Raw genomic sequence first — 16,672 nt, forward strand, 5'->3', positions numbered from 1 at the left:
CTAGAATGAGTTTTAGGAGGCCTCTTGTACAGCCACTGAAATAAAACGTTGTCCTTCAGATTAACATCTGCAAGTTTATTCCAAAAGGCTTTTAAACACTACGACTCTTAGTGTGTAAAAAGCTGGTACGATTATTATTATTTTTGACAGTCTTAGTATATAGGAGAGACCATTTCAGACATATAGTTAAGTGCTACTGAGAGACTTAGAGGAACAATAGTGGCCTCCTTTTGCTTCATGCAGGAGCGCCCCCTGCTGACATCGATTTGCACAACAGTTCAGAATATTTTAACATTTTCATCATGTATTTGGGACAGTTTAATTGTTTCAGTTACTATTGGGAGGCATGGGGATTGAGATGAATGTTCTACACCCAAACATAAAGTTGTAATTAGGTTGATGAATGCAGTTTTTAAATGTTGCATAAACGCTTCATATAAGTTTATTGCCAGTTCTAATGTGTAGAGCCATACTATTAAATGAAAGTACAGAGGGTGAAGAGATGGGTGTGTACATATGTTGGAATGGGACCTGGATCGCATAAAATGTGGTCACACTTTGTCTTGCATATCTTTGGCCTTCCATTTTTAAAAATGGTTGTAGAAGCCATGTAAACACACTGAAAAGTTTGTAAGGAAGACTGCCCTATTGTAGGATGCTACACTTGAGGCAAGTTTTTATTATTTTTATTTTATTAAAACAAAACTTCATGCATAGTGATTGCGTTATCTGTAAGACTAGTTAATCTAGAGTTGCTAAAACACTTTTAAATATATATATTTATAAGATAGCCTCATCATATATCCATTACTCAGGTGGCAGACCACTAATGAAGGAAAGAAAGTAACAAGAAGCACTAGGGTTAACTTCTTTTGAACTTTTGGTTTTCATTTGCAGACTGTGTTGAACCTTAATATCCATTGTGTTTGTTAAAGGATCACAGTAGCTTAGCATTGTAAAATATGGAAGACTATGCTTTAATGAGATAACCAGGCAAATTATAATGACATGAAATTGTGTCAGCTCAGTTTCATTAATGAGTGAGACCTAGAGTTCAAATAGAAAATGTTCAATTTAAATGACAGATTCCCACCCCACCCCCACGCACTGTGTTTACATTTTTTTTAAATCATTGCTTGGGATATTTGGCTCTATTTCATATTAGCATGACATGACTCGGTGACATTGTCAGGGTGTGATACTTTTCCTTCAGAAGTTATTAATGTGTCTTTGTGATAGGCATAATCTTCCAAACTTTGAAAGAACAATTCAATTTCTAATGTATTGAGAAATGGTTGTGTAAATATTAAATCTTTGCATGTTTCATGTTGAGGGACTTTGTTGTACCATGTCGGAACGTGATCACTGAGGCCATGCATGATTCCAATTCCTTCTTCCTGAAAGTGATCCTGAAGTATAATATGTCTAGTGAGAGGCGCTGAACTTTGAATTTAGATCACTGTCACGTGAACATATTCCAGCATGCCCCTAGTGTTTTGTCTATATGTTTAGAAATGGCAGATTATATTTTTGAAATCAGCCCACTACTTAGTAAAACTAACCTGGGTAACACATACCATGTTTTAATGCCTTTTTGGAAATATTAACATTTATTTTGTTCAAGAGTCTCATACTTTACAAACCTGATCTGCAAGACTGGTGTTAAAATGAGAACCTGTTCTGATCTGATGGCTGGAACTGTTCTGTTTTGTTAAGAAGATAATGCAGTCTGTTATGTGTCCTCCAGAAGTTTGAATGTTGAAACTTTAGTATCAGAAAAGGTCTCTGTACAGATGAAGAATGGACATAGTGTGAAAAACAATATTCATAGTCCTACTTAGATAATACTCTTTTTTTTTATAAAAAAAAAAACCCACCTGTTTGGATAAAATGAATTTGGCCTCATAAGGCTTCTTTTAATCAGATGAAAGATAAAAAAATTGTCAGCAAACTTATTTCATGAGATGGTGGGTATGTGCCTGTGCCAAGGACAACACAGAGTTTCTTCACTTTCCTGTAGTGTGATCTGATTTATTTAAAAAAAAATAGAGGTTGCAATCCTATACACACTTGCCTGAGCATAACTCCCATTGAACTCATTGGAGCTCATTGGAGCTTAATTCTGCATAGACCTGCATAGCTTGTTCTCTGACATTTTGTCATAGAAGGCCTAGTATTTGGGAAACACTAGTTTAGACTAACTGGTGTTTGTCTCTTACCAGAATTTTAAGCTACTTTCAAATCCTAGTTAAGGTCAATCCTCAGTTAATATTAACCCTAATTGCAACTGGTGCCAACTAACAATTACTTAAATCTGGTAACAAGAACTAGAGCAGAAGAGTGTAAGGGCTGCAGGGAAGAGAAGCACGTGGTACCATGGACAGCTCCTGGTCATTCACTATTGCTAAGCCTACAATCCAATGCAATACTTTGGAATAAGCCCATTGAAATTAATGGGACATGCTTCTGAGTAGATATGAGTAGCCTTGTGCTGTACAAGATTGAGTGTGTGTCCTTTTTATACTGGGCTTGTCTGGTCAAAAGCATGAGTTACAGTTTCAAAGGTGTTTTGCTTCATTTAGAGCTTCACTTACATTTCATTGAAACTAGTGGTCTCTCACCGCCCCCCAAAGTCTAAAGTCAAATATTCAAAATGTTGTACAAGTTACTGTCTAGCACAGCTAAACCTTGGCATGTGTGACAAAACAGAAGATTTACAGCGTGATCCTTAGCATGTGAACTCAAAAGTGAGCTCCACTTTTTCCTAGCAAGTGTTTTATGTTTGCAGCCTTACACACACACACTTGCCTGCAGTAGGCCTCATTGGATGCAGTAAGATTCACTCCTGAGTAAACATTCATAGAATTGGGTTGTTGGCTACAAGTATCCAATTGTCAATAGTAACACCAATATTATTAAATGATAGAAAATTTTAGCCCAGGTTTTTTGAACATAGTTGTCATGTAATAGCTTCTAATTGTTCATCTAACGTTTGGTCTAACATATTGTTGGCCTTTAATTTGTCAGTAAATGCTGACGCAGAACCATATCTTGAGAAGATATGAGGATTATCACACACACACACCCTCTCCTCTGCCCTCCCTCCAGTCCTGGATATATTGGTAAAGAATGCACAAGAACAATTGTTGATGCAGAAGTGAGAAGAGTGGAGATCTATCTAAAGCAGCATATATGTATCAGTATACATATCAGTATACAATCTGAGTGACATGTGAGAGTGGCATATGAGAGCAAGCACACATTTCCAGTAAACAGGCTTGTTGACAAGGAGTGGGGGGTTGTTGATGTTTTTAAAAAGAACTTAATTAATTTGTCAGGGTGTTGCCAGTTTATTTTTGTTCTGCAATAAAAATGTGCTTTTTTTTACTCTGGCACTGACACTCTAGTTGCCTTTCCTCACATGTGTTTCTGTTTGCGATAAATCACATTTTCCCAACACTCAAATGGCAGTATTTCATTGCTGGAAAAAATGTGATTTCCTCTGCAGATAGGGACATATTCCAATAATTTTTGTAGTTTGCAGTTATGAATTTCTGCAAGCCATTTTGTGACCTTATTTACAGCTTTATTACTTCAAAGGCTTAGTACCCCTTCTATATCAAGCAAGTGTATTAAAAACAGGAATGATAAAACAAATGCTGAACACCAGGAAGAACACCCCTTGCTCCACCACCTTCTTTTGAAAACATGTCCCTCCCCATTTTTAAATATAGTTCATTGCAGACGGTGTGCTCCAACTCTACCACACATGCACATCACTGTTCCCACCCCACCCCATTTTTTTTAAGCCTCTCTCCCTTGTGAGCTAACAGTGTACACAAGAAGGTTCAAATATGTCTTGTGCAATCCTGACAACGCAAAAGTGATTTTTGGCAGCAGTTACACCACTGAGAATACTTTTGAATAGTTGACTTTGTACCTAGTTGTCAATATTTTATGTCTATCATTCTATCTTGATTGGCACTAGCTCTCTTGAGATTGAAAATATTACTGTTACTATTTTATAACAAATAATATAGCCTAGCTAAGAAATTTTGTTCAGCCAAGTGCATTATCCTAGAAATGTATGTTAGGATAGATAATGTTTGCTGTTAACTGTGCAGGTGGGCATCATTTACCCATAGTGCATTTCACAGCTGCGGCTAAGTGAAGAGGGCTCTTGTAATATTTTGGAACTTTTTTATCATCTAAGTAACTTCAACAGGAAACAAAATTCAGAGATGAACCTGCATGCTTGAATTAAAACAATGGATTCCCATGGAATTTCTGAGCGCCCCTTCCCCACTGGATTCTGGAGCAGAAAGAACTGGATTTCCAAATCCAGTAGGAAGTTGTGATTGGTTTGTTGGTTGCTTTTGAAGAATCTTCTTGGCTCCCACATGAACAGATTTCACTGATTGCTAAATTTAGAGACCATTGCAATGGTTTCTATCTGCAAAGTACAAATCATCATTTTCTTCTGAGGAGTCATATGAAGGGAAGGACTAGAATAAACAGCATGCAGGTTAAAGCCTTTGCAGAGGCCAGAAAAGCTCCAGTGTACACATAAGATAGTCAAAGTTGAACTGATGTGTACGTATGTTTAAACTACACAAGTATTGAAGATACCCAAATATAGGGAATCTATCCTCCCTCCAAAGTTCACCTGAGCTTGTAATTCATTTGCTCAGCACCTACTGCCCCCGGTGTAGTGTGCAGCTAGTTTGCCTCTTCCCATGCATTCCCAAGCTTAGGTTGCAATAGTGGGGAAGAAATTAACAGTACAGAGGACTGTTGACACCAGTTGACACTGAAGACCTCCAAACATGCTTGGTGCTTCTATACACTGTGTGTCTGTACTTTCTAAATCCATTTGGCTCAATTCATTCAACCAGGAGGAGCTCAAATGACATACCCCAGTAGTCTTGGTGGCATGTTCAGAAGCCTCAATTGTGTTCTTTGCCAGGAAAACTGGAAACAGTTTCCCTAGCAAACCTAGCTTAGCAGTCAAAGAGTAAGAAGAGAGGTCCCCTTGGAGTTCATGGATAGGCTGAGTTTCAGGAAGCAAAGGGTAGGGATAAATGGACAGTTCTCTGAAGTGGAGCAAAGATCACTATTGGGACTTGTGCTTCTTAACCTGAAGTGAGTGGTGAGGTGGCCATGTTTGCAGATGATACTAAATTGTTCAGGATCATTAAAAAGAGATTGTGAAGAGCTCTGAAAGGACCTCTCCAAACCTGAGTGAGTGGGTGATAAAATGGCAAATGCAATTCAATGTGAACAAGTGTAAAATGGTAAGCAGAGATTTGGAGAAAAGAGTGGAATGGATGAATAAGCTGGCAGGATGGTTCCCAGAGACCTCTCAGATAAAGTCTTTTCGCCCATTTAATTCTCTGAGAGAGTATAAAAAGATCAGATTCATTCTGAATTTGGGGTCTGTGTCACCCATTACCAGAATGAACCATTGTAAGAAAATGAGCCCCAGTGTTTCCAGAAAGAAGTGGGAAAGAAGACTGCCATGATGGGGATTGTCTGTTGTTAGCCAGGACTATACCATTTGCCTGTCAGGACTGACCCACATCCTAACTTTAATAAGGGTACCTAAGCAATTAATAACATTACAAACCCTTCTGTAGCGATTTAGAGGCTATCAAGTTTCTTTTAAATGAGCTCTCAAGCTATTTGTTGCTGCTACAAAGTTAACATGCCTATTCTGGAAACTAAATTTGCTGCTGAAACAATTAAACTTATACATCGATGTTGATGCTCCTATTGTAATAGTTATACTGTGGGTAGACAAAAAAGTATTTAAACATTTTGCCCTCTCTAACATATTTGCATTAACATTTAGCCATTGGAAAAACAACACAGGAAACAAGCAATATAACCACAAGGACTTTGGTAATAAGTACTGTAGTGTGGACACTGCACTGGCATTAATGGCTTTTACTGATTATTATAGTATTAATTATATGGTCATCGTACTGGTCTTTAATTGCATGATTGAGTGTTGGACATGACTTTAAGGCTGAAGAATCTGATAAGTTTCCTGTGGCTTATGTATGCCATTATGCTGTTTGTGGTTATATGAGTAATGCAGAACAAACTGGAACAATACAGTGAGCGAATCCTTACATTTAACAAAGGCAGAGTAAATTATTAAAAATTACAATTGGCTTGAAATTGGCTCTCACTAGGAAGTTGGTGCCTGCCACCTACAAACTCCTCTCCCCCAGCTGTTCCCTGTGTGCTGTGATGTCACAGAATGTTGGAATATTCAGAAATACTTTAACTGCTGAGTGGAAATTCTACTAAGAGAAATACTGACAAATAATCCAGTTTCTGTGAGCCGGATCATATCCTATAGAAGCATAAGTGTTGTTGCTTTTTAAGTCTTCAGTATGTGTTATCGGTTTGACTTTTTTTTATACCTTTTAACACTCAAAGCAGGCAAGCCAGCCCAATGAGAGTTGGCTTTCATGGCTGAAGGGCATTTTAGAAAGACAGATGTGTTCTGGAAGTCAGGCTTATTTATGGGAATAATTTCTATCTGACATTTCTTCTGAAGAGGTCAAAGTGACTAACAAAACAAAAATCCAGAGACCAATTGCTTAATATAGCAGTCCACAGCCCAAATGCTTCCTAAAAGAGAAGGTTTTTTCCAACTTGCAAAAGGCTCATAAGGAGATGGTGTGATGGGTTTCCTTTGGAAGGGGAGTCTCCAGAGCTTAGGCACAGCTGTTGAAAGGGCCCCCTCTCTGGTATCAACCAAGCCCTATCTGTTTGAGAAGAGTTAACTTTTAAATTTAAGCAGGAGCTTTGAAGAGACTGTTGGACAATCATATTTCTTCTTAATAATCTGAGACACGAATGAGTCTTTTGCTGATGCACCATCCCCATTGCATGAGCTGTGATTAAACCAGGAAATCTCTAAGGAGGAATCATTTTCTGTTTCATCTTTATTGGGAAATCATGGTTCCGAATTTTGGAACAAGTTGAAGTTGGTTTAGGATTCTGGATTGTTTGGAAGTTGTCAACATAATCTCTCAGCTGAGATGAAACTTGGTATTTAGGCATGTGCTGAAGGAAGAAGCAAAGGGATGCAGAAGCAAAAGGCTCTTTCATATTTTGGCTTAGTTTGAACTGGGCCATATTTAAATGTGAAACAATGATCAGCGCTTCCTAAGCTAGAAAATGCATACTAGAAAGCAGATGGGAGAAGGAGAAAATGGTTAGGAAATAAGTCATACAGAGATCAATTGATGGAGAAGCTTAAAATACTTTAAAAAAAGATCTTGAAGACTTGGAATATGTGTAATTATAGCTTTTGTTGCCACTGGAGCAAGTAGAAAGCATTTCTTACATTTCAGCTGTGTTTTTTGGTCATATAAAATTGTATGAGTTTCTATCAGCCGGATGTTTGCTCTGCCAGACTCTTTTCATAATAAGAATCTGAGCTTGAAGTGCTGAGTGCTTTGAAAAAGCTGTCCACTTCAGTTGAAAGAGACAAACCAGGCATTAAGCTTGTTTGAAAACCTAGTATCAATTTTGGGGTCTGAGAAATTTTGAAAACTCTGGCTCTTAAGCTTTATTGCCTATTAAATGTTTTATGGGAGCTTGAAAGTATGAATTATTTATTTGAGACATAGGTCCGTTCTAACCTACTTCTGTAAAACTTTGCATTTTTGCTTGTATAAAGTATTTCATGCTGTTTACTTTAGCATTAAAATATACTAAACTATTGACAGTAATATTACTGCTGTACCTCTTTCCCCGCTTTTTAAGCAGCACCTGAAGTGGTGTACAATATGCTAAAAACAATACAAAACGCCACAATAAAAATTAAATTACAACTTTGAAAAAAGCCTGGAAAACTCAGCCCTAAAAGCACCATACAGTAGAAATACCAGCAACCTGGGAGACAGTGACATAGCATTTCTCCCTAGGGTTAACACAGTTGCATCCGCCTCTTCCATGATCTTCCAGATATGCTCTCTGCTACCCAGGATGTTGCAGAAACTAAGACGGAGGAGGGAGATGGGAAAGAAAAAACCTTCCTTTTCTCACCACACACCACTACTGCTTCTGCAACCACTGGATAGGTCAATAAAAAGAAGTGAGGGGTTTGTTTGTTTGTTTGTTTGTTTGTTTGTTTTTTGGGTACATTGGTAAAAACAAGTGGGTGTTTTCCCGAACCCTTGGAAAATAAGTTTTTCCAGTGCAGTGCCCCCACAACACCTCCCCACCAATAACTCTGGATTATTTCTGAATGAATCCAAGGAGCATTTGGGTCAGCATGCCCATCTGTAGTGCATGACCCAAGAGGAGGCAGGACACTTTGCAGTCACAATACAAGTTGGGACATGGAACGGTGCCTTCTTCCTAGTAGTGTAACATTTAAGCGAACTCAGTATTTGAGTGGGGATGAACTTAAAAGGTGTAATGATAATGTGTCCGGTTTGTTATCCAGTGTGGTTAGTGCTATTTACGATATGCAGTTACTTCCACCCCTTTTTATTTAAGTACGTAGGGGTAGCTGGGATAAATGATTGTGGGCAATAGCGTGAAGGGAGGAGAGGTTTTATCTCTCCCCCCCCCACCCGCTTCAGCACTAGAGCAAACTTCTTTTTAATTGTGTAACGATGATTCCTTTTGCATCCTTCATTTTTATCGAGCAGCTATAATAGGTTTAGGGCTAGTGGCTCTATAACATCAAGAGTAAGTTTCTCCCACTGCTCCACAGAAATAGTGGTAGGTAGTCGCAGTCTGTTTCATGTAATGTAACATCCAAAATTTCCATACTATCTAAGTGAAAGAAAGTGTATGTGGCTGAAATTAAATGTATTTGTAGTTGCACATAGTACTTCTTGCTATATTTTCTTCAGTTTTTCTTATTTTCTTTAACATGTAGGGTTGCTTATGGTTTCCATGCTGAATTTTAATGTATTTTATTTTAATCAGTGTGTTGTCTAGAGATTTTTTTTAATGAGTTGACTAATAAATATAATAAATAAGCATGATGTCCAGTCTCCAGAGCTGAACACAGTAAGCAAATTAATAATAATTATTTTTTAGGGGGAAACTGTTTTTCATCAAATCAGAAGTGAGTATGTGTTAGATAAGGTACTCATAATCATAAGAGCACTGAAGTGCAGGATTTCATTTTGATTAACTTTTTAATTGGGTTGACTTTTTGAGAACAGAATGATGCATCAACACTCGATGCATCACTTGACATTTTGGTGATGAGGCATCTATTCTGTATGTACAATGACTGAATAACTATCTCTTAGCTGTATTGCTTTCTTTTTTTAAAAAAGAAAAGAAACCAGAAATTATATGAAAAAAGCACAGGGTAACATTTCTGTAATGATAACAGAAACGTGCATGTATCTTTAAAAAAAAATAATAATTAAAGAATAGTCATTATGAACTCTTTGATATTTTGAGTTTTTTTGTTGCTTAAAGCTACGTGAGGGCAAACAACTCCATCCCCATGTGTTTAAATGCGTCTGATTGATTGTCATTTTCCAGAAGTTCTTTAAGTACAGCAGAATAGATTTTTGATTTCTCACTTAAAATATAACCAGCCTCATCACAATAATACATATTTTCTCTACAAATCTTCCAGCTTCTAGAAGCATAAAAGAACAATGTGACGATGGCTGCAATCCTAAACATGCTTACAAGAGTGTAAGCCCTATTTTTGACTAAACATGCTTAGGATTTGAAGGGATGTAGCTCAGTGGTAGGTAGAGCACTTGCTTTGCAAGCAGAAGGTCCCAGATTCAGTCCCCAGGATCTCTAGTTAGAGCTAGAAATGTCCCATGTTTGAAAACATGGGATTTCAGCTAGCAGTTAGTGTGGACAATATTGAGCCAGGTGGACTCAATATAAGGCAGCTATAACCAAAGTTGGTTCTTGAGTTTACTGTTCATGGTTCTTCTGGAGAGAGACAAACCACAAGCTTAGATCTGGGTAGTGTAGCAAGAAGAAGGGTGGGGAAGGAGGAAAGCATGCTTGTTTGTTCAATCTTAGCCATGGAATGGTTCAGCATTACAGTGGTACCTCAGGTTAAGTACTTAATTCGTTCCGCAGGTCTGTTCTTAACCTGCAACTGTTCTTAACCTGAAGCACCACTTTAGCTAATGGGGCCTCCTGCTGCCGCCGTGCCGCCATGCCGCCGGAGCCCGATTTCTGTTCTTATCCTGAAGCAAAGTTCTTAACCTGAAACAGTATTTCTGGGTTAGCAGAGTGTGTAACCTGAAGCGTATGTAACCTGAAGCGTATGTAACCCGAGGTACCACTGTATGTACAAACTCAGTCATTGTTTGAACTGGAGGAATGTGGAGAATCAAACTGTTGATGCCACTTTGCTTTTCCAAAGAAACAACATTAGGTTTCCCTGCTGCATACATTTAAGCATACACTTAAAAAAAAAAAGTGTCTTTAGGGTCTCGGAGCAAGTGTGTTAGCATCCTAGGGTAACTAGCTCAGATCAGTAGGGAGAAACTGACCCTGTCTTGATCTTTATCCTGTTTTCTGCATTAAGGTTCATTCTGTATGCTTTAAGGAATAAACAGGGAAGCATGATAAGGTTCTCTTATTTCCTGGTGGCTTTTCTCTGTTAAATATTTTTTAAAAAGTATGAAAGGGCAAAGCAGATTCTATGTGTTCACATTAGTTTCTTGAAATGCTGCAAGGTCATTGCTGTCTCCCCACTACCAACACTATCACCACCCCCGCTGTGTCTCTAAGTCAATTTCTCCTGCAACTGTTCATATCGGGGGGAAAGCACACCAAGAACTCAGGCCAATGTAAGTTTCAATAGTGGGAGTGGTCCCTACTCGCAAATCAATAGGCAATAGTAACAAAAACTAATCCATTCAAAAGTATGTATTCTGACAAGGATTACAAACTCAAATAGAGATTACAAACTCTAACAGAGATTACAGACTCAAATTCATAAAAATATGTATAACACAATAATTCATTACAGAAATAGAGATAAGAGTTTATGAGTAGAGATAAATTCATGTTAGTCCAGATTCGTCGTGGAGGTCTTAGTTTCAATCACTGAGCAGAAGTCAGAAGTCAGTTATGGATTAGAAACCAGGACAGAGCCCTGTTTTGATGTATTCACCTTCATCAGCTAATTTTTAAAGGGTTGTGTAAGTTTGAAGACTTTCAGATAAATATATCCTGTTATTTTCTACATTTCTCAAGACCTCTACGACGAATCTGGACATTTTTTTTTGCTTTTTTCTTGGTATATTTGTGATTGTTTCTTGGTATATTTAATAACTGTTCATATCAGGGCAGGGATGTTTTCTCCCCATGATTTCATTCCCTAAACCAGTGACACTTTCACCTGTGCACATTCTGTCATCCGTGCATTCACAAAACCATCCTGATCATCATAATACATATTTTCACACTACAATGGAATGGCGGCTTCCATTTTTTAATCAGGTGGAAGCTGGTTTGAGGGAAAGTGCATCAAATAGCAGTATTCCTCTAAAAGCCACAGGATGCAGATTGATGTGAACCTAGTTTAAGACAAACAACAACAGGAGCACACTGGAGTCACAGTAAATAGAAATATGAATAACCCTTCACTCTCCAGCGAAGATAAAACACTGCCTAGTCACAGAACCATAGTTTGGTGATACAGAACTCACAGACTTATTCCTGTGCACTTATCCCCCCCCCTTTTAGTTTTAACTGTGGCAAACATTTATCTCATCACTGATATTCTTACTAAAAATTGCCCAAATCTCCGATCATGGTTTCAAATTATGTTCACTTAGTTTGGTTTTTCTTTTTCTTTGTTAAAGCACTGCAAATATAGCACTATCATTATTTCCAGGGCTGAAAAGGAAAAGGGGATATCTGTATGAGTGGGTGGTAAATGCATTTTAATGCAAGAGTTGGGCAAGATTTCGAACTGTGACTTGGGACTATTTGGAAAGAAGGAATTGACAACAGCAACCAGAATAGAATCTGACTTTTGACTATATGTGCAACGCACAACTTTGTTATTACCAACACACTCTTTTGACAAAATAAATAAATCATGGAGGCACAAGCAGTCATGATGTGCTCTTTGTCAGAGATATGACGAGTGCTGACAACTGCTGGACAGATCACCGATTAATACGTTTCACGATGGCTATCAATATTATACCTCAGTGCAGGCTTCAAGGAAGGAAACTAAGGTGCAAAATGAACACTCAAGCCCTTCAATCCTATTAAGCAGGATTGCTTCCAAATGACTCTTAAAGACCATCTGCTTTCGGAGTTTCCTGATAACATTGAGGAACACTGGACCAAGCTAAAAACATCCATTATTACAGCCTGTGAACAAACTATTGGATACCAAACCAATAAACACCAGGACTTGGTTTGATGAGTATGACAGTGAGATTGAACGCATTCTTGACAAGAAAAGGAAGACTTTTCAGATCTGGTAAAGATATAGAAACTATGTCATTATGAAAAAATCTATGCCAACACTAAGGTTGAGGCTCAAAGAAGAACCAGAGAACTAAAGAACAGCTGGTGGATATAAAAAAAAAAAAAGCTCAAGAGATCCATCACATAGCCGACACTCACGATGCACAGAGTTTCTTTAAAGCCACAAAATAATAAATATTTATTGGGCCAATAAATCATGGCATATGCCCTCTACGCACAACAGACAGTACCACATTTCTAAAAGATAAAGAACCTATTGCACTGCGTTGGAAAGAACATTATCAGCATCCCCTTAACTGCAGCTCCCCCATAGCTGCTGAGGTTCTCTGGGAGAGTTGTGTGCAGCTATTAACCAAATGAAAAACAACAAAGCCAATGGACCTGATGGGAGACCTGCCGAAGTCTTCCAAGTGGGCAGAATTGAACTTCCACAACAACTTCACGAAAAAATCTGGGAGAGAGAGGAGATCCCAGCAGACTTTAAGGATGTCAAAATTATCAATCTCTTTTTTTAAATAGATGATAGTTTCCGCAGTCTGTTCTATCGAGGCATCGCTTTATCTTTGTATTAGCTGTGGCTGGCCAAAATCTTACAGACTCACTGTTAAGACTGTGTTCATGGAAGACAATCTTTCTCAGCTATGAGTGATCGCCAAAGAAAGGAGGAGGAAGAGGAGCGAACAACCATCACAGAATAAGGTTTAGGCAGTATCATATCTGCACTTTATTATGTATGCTTTTATTATGTAACACATTTTAAAAACAGTTTTAAAAGTAAAGCGAAACCTTACAAAAGCATAGTCATAGGGCAGAATTCAATGTCACACTTTGTGTGAATTCAATGCGCTTCTCTGGGGATTCCCCACCCCCGCACTCCCCACAAGCCAATTTTGGAGCATGGACAGTTTAATCCAAAAGTATGCAAAGCCATATTTATACTGAAATTAGGCAGCTGCATTAGTTGTGCTTTGTAATATACAAATTACAAAGTATATTTTCTAAAATGTTCTTGTTTTGCATCATTGGGGCAACAGAAGCCAGCCCTTTGGTGATAATATGTTTTGAGACACAAGGCAAGATAGTAAACTGTAACTTGCTAAGGGCTTGACAGCTCATGCTTATTACTCATGTATATGCTCAGCTTATATAACTAGCTGCAAACAGGATTATCCCCATTTATAAGCAATATTTGTATGTGTTCAGAAAACCTGACGGATATGTGCACCTTTGGGATAATTAAAAATTGCCATGCTCTATCTTCGAATTTGTTTTTATTTAATTGCCATCTTCACTGCTAACCTGCTTATTGCCTATTTTAAAGGCAAGTTCACACACACAGAGAGAGATACACAAACCTCTCTTTATAAAATTGTTCTAAAATTGAACTTGGTGTCTTTCTCAGTTCACTCTGAATTCTGACTAGTTGCCCAATGTAAGCTGTCACACTAAATGCTGAGACACAAACTCTGCCTGCATTTTGTTCATTTTTTTGTCTCCAAATTTGCTTGTGGGCACTGGGCAATACCAACTCATCAGTATCAGTGGTTTGCATAAGTTAGTGTTGAGTTCCAAGGAAAAGGAAAAGTTGAAAAGGTCAACGTTTTGTGGCGGCAGATTCCCATTTAAAACTCTCTTGATTTGAGTGTGCCATTTTGTCTATGATGTGATGTTTTAAAATTCTGCTATGGCAAATTACATAAAAATGAAATATTAATTATGAATTAATACTCAGTTTGCATGAAGAAATATAGGCAAGTGCTGTGCTTTTCTTACTGATGGTATTCATTGTAATGATTTGGTCAACCTTTCTATCTCAGGGTTAAATAAATAACACTATTGCTACTTTCACGGAAGAGCTCACTTTTAACATATTAATATTTAATTTGATAAAAATAAATTAAGTTTTCTACAATGGTTAAAGTGTTGGGAATGGGCTACAGCTAGGGGCACCATCTCCTGGGGGTTGAGCCATGTTTGACTCTGCCCCTGACTCCCCCGATGTCCTGATGTCAGGTGCATAAAGTCAACCCCCCACATTCTGCTTCGAAACCTGGTGCCTCTGGCTACAGCAGTGGTTTCCAATCATTTTGGGCCTGGGGCACATTTGGAAATCTAAGAAGCACCACAAAATAACACACACAACACAGCAACCCAGGAAAAATACCTAACCTGTCTCAAAACAAGTAACCTTTGCAAACAAGAAAGTAACAATAAAAGTCATTTTTAATGAAAATTGGGAGGGGCAGTGCCCTTGCTTAGTATCAAAGTGTGCCACATTGGAAACCATAGGGCTACACTGCTACAGAATTACTGTATGTAGTGAAACACAGATTCCTCCAAACTTCCATCTGCTACTCTTAACCATTGTCAAGTGTTGTGTCAGTACTACTGTTCAGCACAGTTAATGCTAGCTTGGTTTCCATTTTAACAAGGATTTATGATCAACTACAAACCCTAGAATGCTGGAACTTGAGATTTATGGAGAGCTGTGCTACACAATTTGATGCCTTAAACTTTGTACAATTGCGCCTAAGCCACTATGTGAGTAACCAAATAATTAGTACATCATGACCCCCTATCCAGTTCAAAGCTGCTTTATATGCCACATATTAGAGGTTCATTGACTCTACAAATGATATTCCTAAAATGCTTTGGCTAATGCTGCATAGTGATTTTTGCAAGCAGATCATCTGTTATAAAGCATCTGATAATTTTCATTCTGATCCTCCTTTTGAAAAGGGAAAGTTCCAGCCATATGTAGTAGCTTAATTCCTGTTCTGTGTCCTTGGAAAATTCTTTTAGCTGCTGCTATTCCAGGCGAAAATAGGTTCTTTAACTGGCAGTAATGAGCTTGCTTCATTGAATCCGCTGTGGTAACCAGAGAGACCAGAGTCAGACCCAAAATAAAGTAAATTGGAAATACTTATTTAAATCAAAGCAGATAAATGATTTTTTTAAAAAAAAACTGGAGCCAGGTTACCCAAAGGATTGCCTACCTCTTTACAGATCTGTAAGATCACTTAGAAAATCTGCAGAAATTTTACATGTGGCAACACACTCTACAGAATATCACAGGGTGTTTACCAGAAAATGGACATTTTCTGCAATTGCCCTTGCACTTTGGAATGCCATCCCCTTTGACTTGGTTGCTGCTAATGGCATTTTTGGAGAGAAAGTACAAGACATGTTAAAACATAACTCGTGGCAGCATGGCATGCGGGGTGTGCTGTAGGGTGTGCTGATGTTATGTGTGCACACACGGCTTGCTGTTGTTGCATGGCCCCAGCCCCCTCAATCATGGGGGCAAGGTGATGCGCTTGCCTACTTCCCATGAGCAGTCATTTCCCCCTATCTTACGCAACCTCTTCTTCCAGATCCGAGAGCCCTAATGCCTGCTTCTTTATCCTGGCTTCTTGTCAATACAACATTATCTAGAACTGCGTACTCACCACCACCACAGAAGTTAAACATAATATCACCTTAAACAATTTTAAATGTTATAGAAACAGTAAATGGTTTTATTTATCATTGTTTATCCAGCAGTATTTGAAATATCACTTCCAAATCATTTTCTCGCCAACTCTCAGATTGTTGTGGTGGTGGTCATTTTAAAGAAGCACTGTTTAGGAATTTGCCTCCAAAATGAGGTTGCTGACTTTTCTGCCAATCATCTAGTGAATTTTTTGAAATTAGTGCAGGTAGGGAATGAACATCATTAGACTGAGACTTGCATTAGTGCTTGTTGATTTCTGCTCAAAAATGAAGCTGTTGAGAGAAACCTTCCTTATGTAAATTCATTTTGAATTTAGTAAGATAAATGTAGATTAATTAACTAAAGTGGAGCTATTATGTATATGCTTATTTTCCAAAGTTTGGGGGCAAAACAATTCATTGCTGAGGAAAGCATACCTATAAGATGCGAGAATTTTTCTAACCTCTACCATTTGCCCAGCCGTTCAACACAAAATCAACATGTGCATATTAAATACCTCTCTATGATTTGAATAGTGTTTTTATAATGCTTCTATGAAGGCATAATCAGTGGAATATTCAGTTCTGTGGTCTCACAAATGAATGTTGGAAGAATTATCTATGTTGCTTACCTTGTCTATGCTGTTTACCTCTTCAGAAGAATGTGAATTGTGACAAATATATCCTCTAGGTTATTAACTGGCCTTGTCCTTTAAAAGCTAAT

The 16,672-nt window shown here is 38.1% G+C and overlaps 1 protein-coding gene across 7 annotated transcripts in view; it reads left to right on the forward strand.

Moving 5' to 3' along the window:
* The window catches only part of GABRB2 (gamma-aminobutyric acid type A receptor subunit beta2), a 106,521-nt gene that overhangs the window by 3,360 nt on the left and 86,489 nt on the right, over window positions 1-16,672 (forward strand). The gene's annotated exons all lie outside the window — the stretch shown is intronic.

This window comes from Podarcis tiliguerta (genome assembly GCF_965153285.1).
Source record: "Podarcis tiliguerta genome assembly, chromosome: 2".
NCBI lineage: Eukaryota > Metazoa > Chordata > Lepidosauria > Squamata > Lacertidae > Podarcis > Podarcis tiliguerta.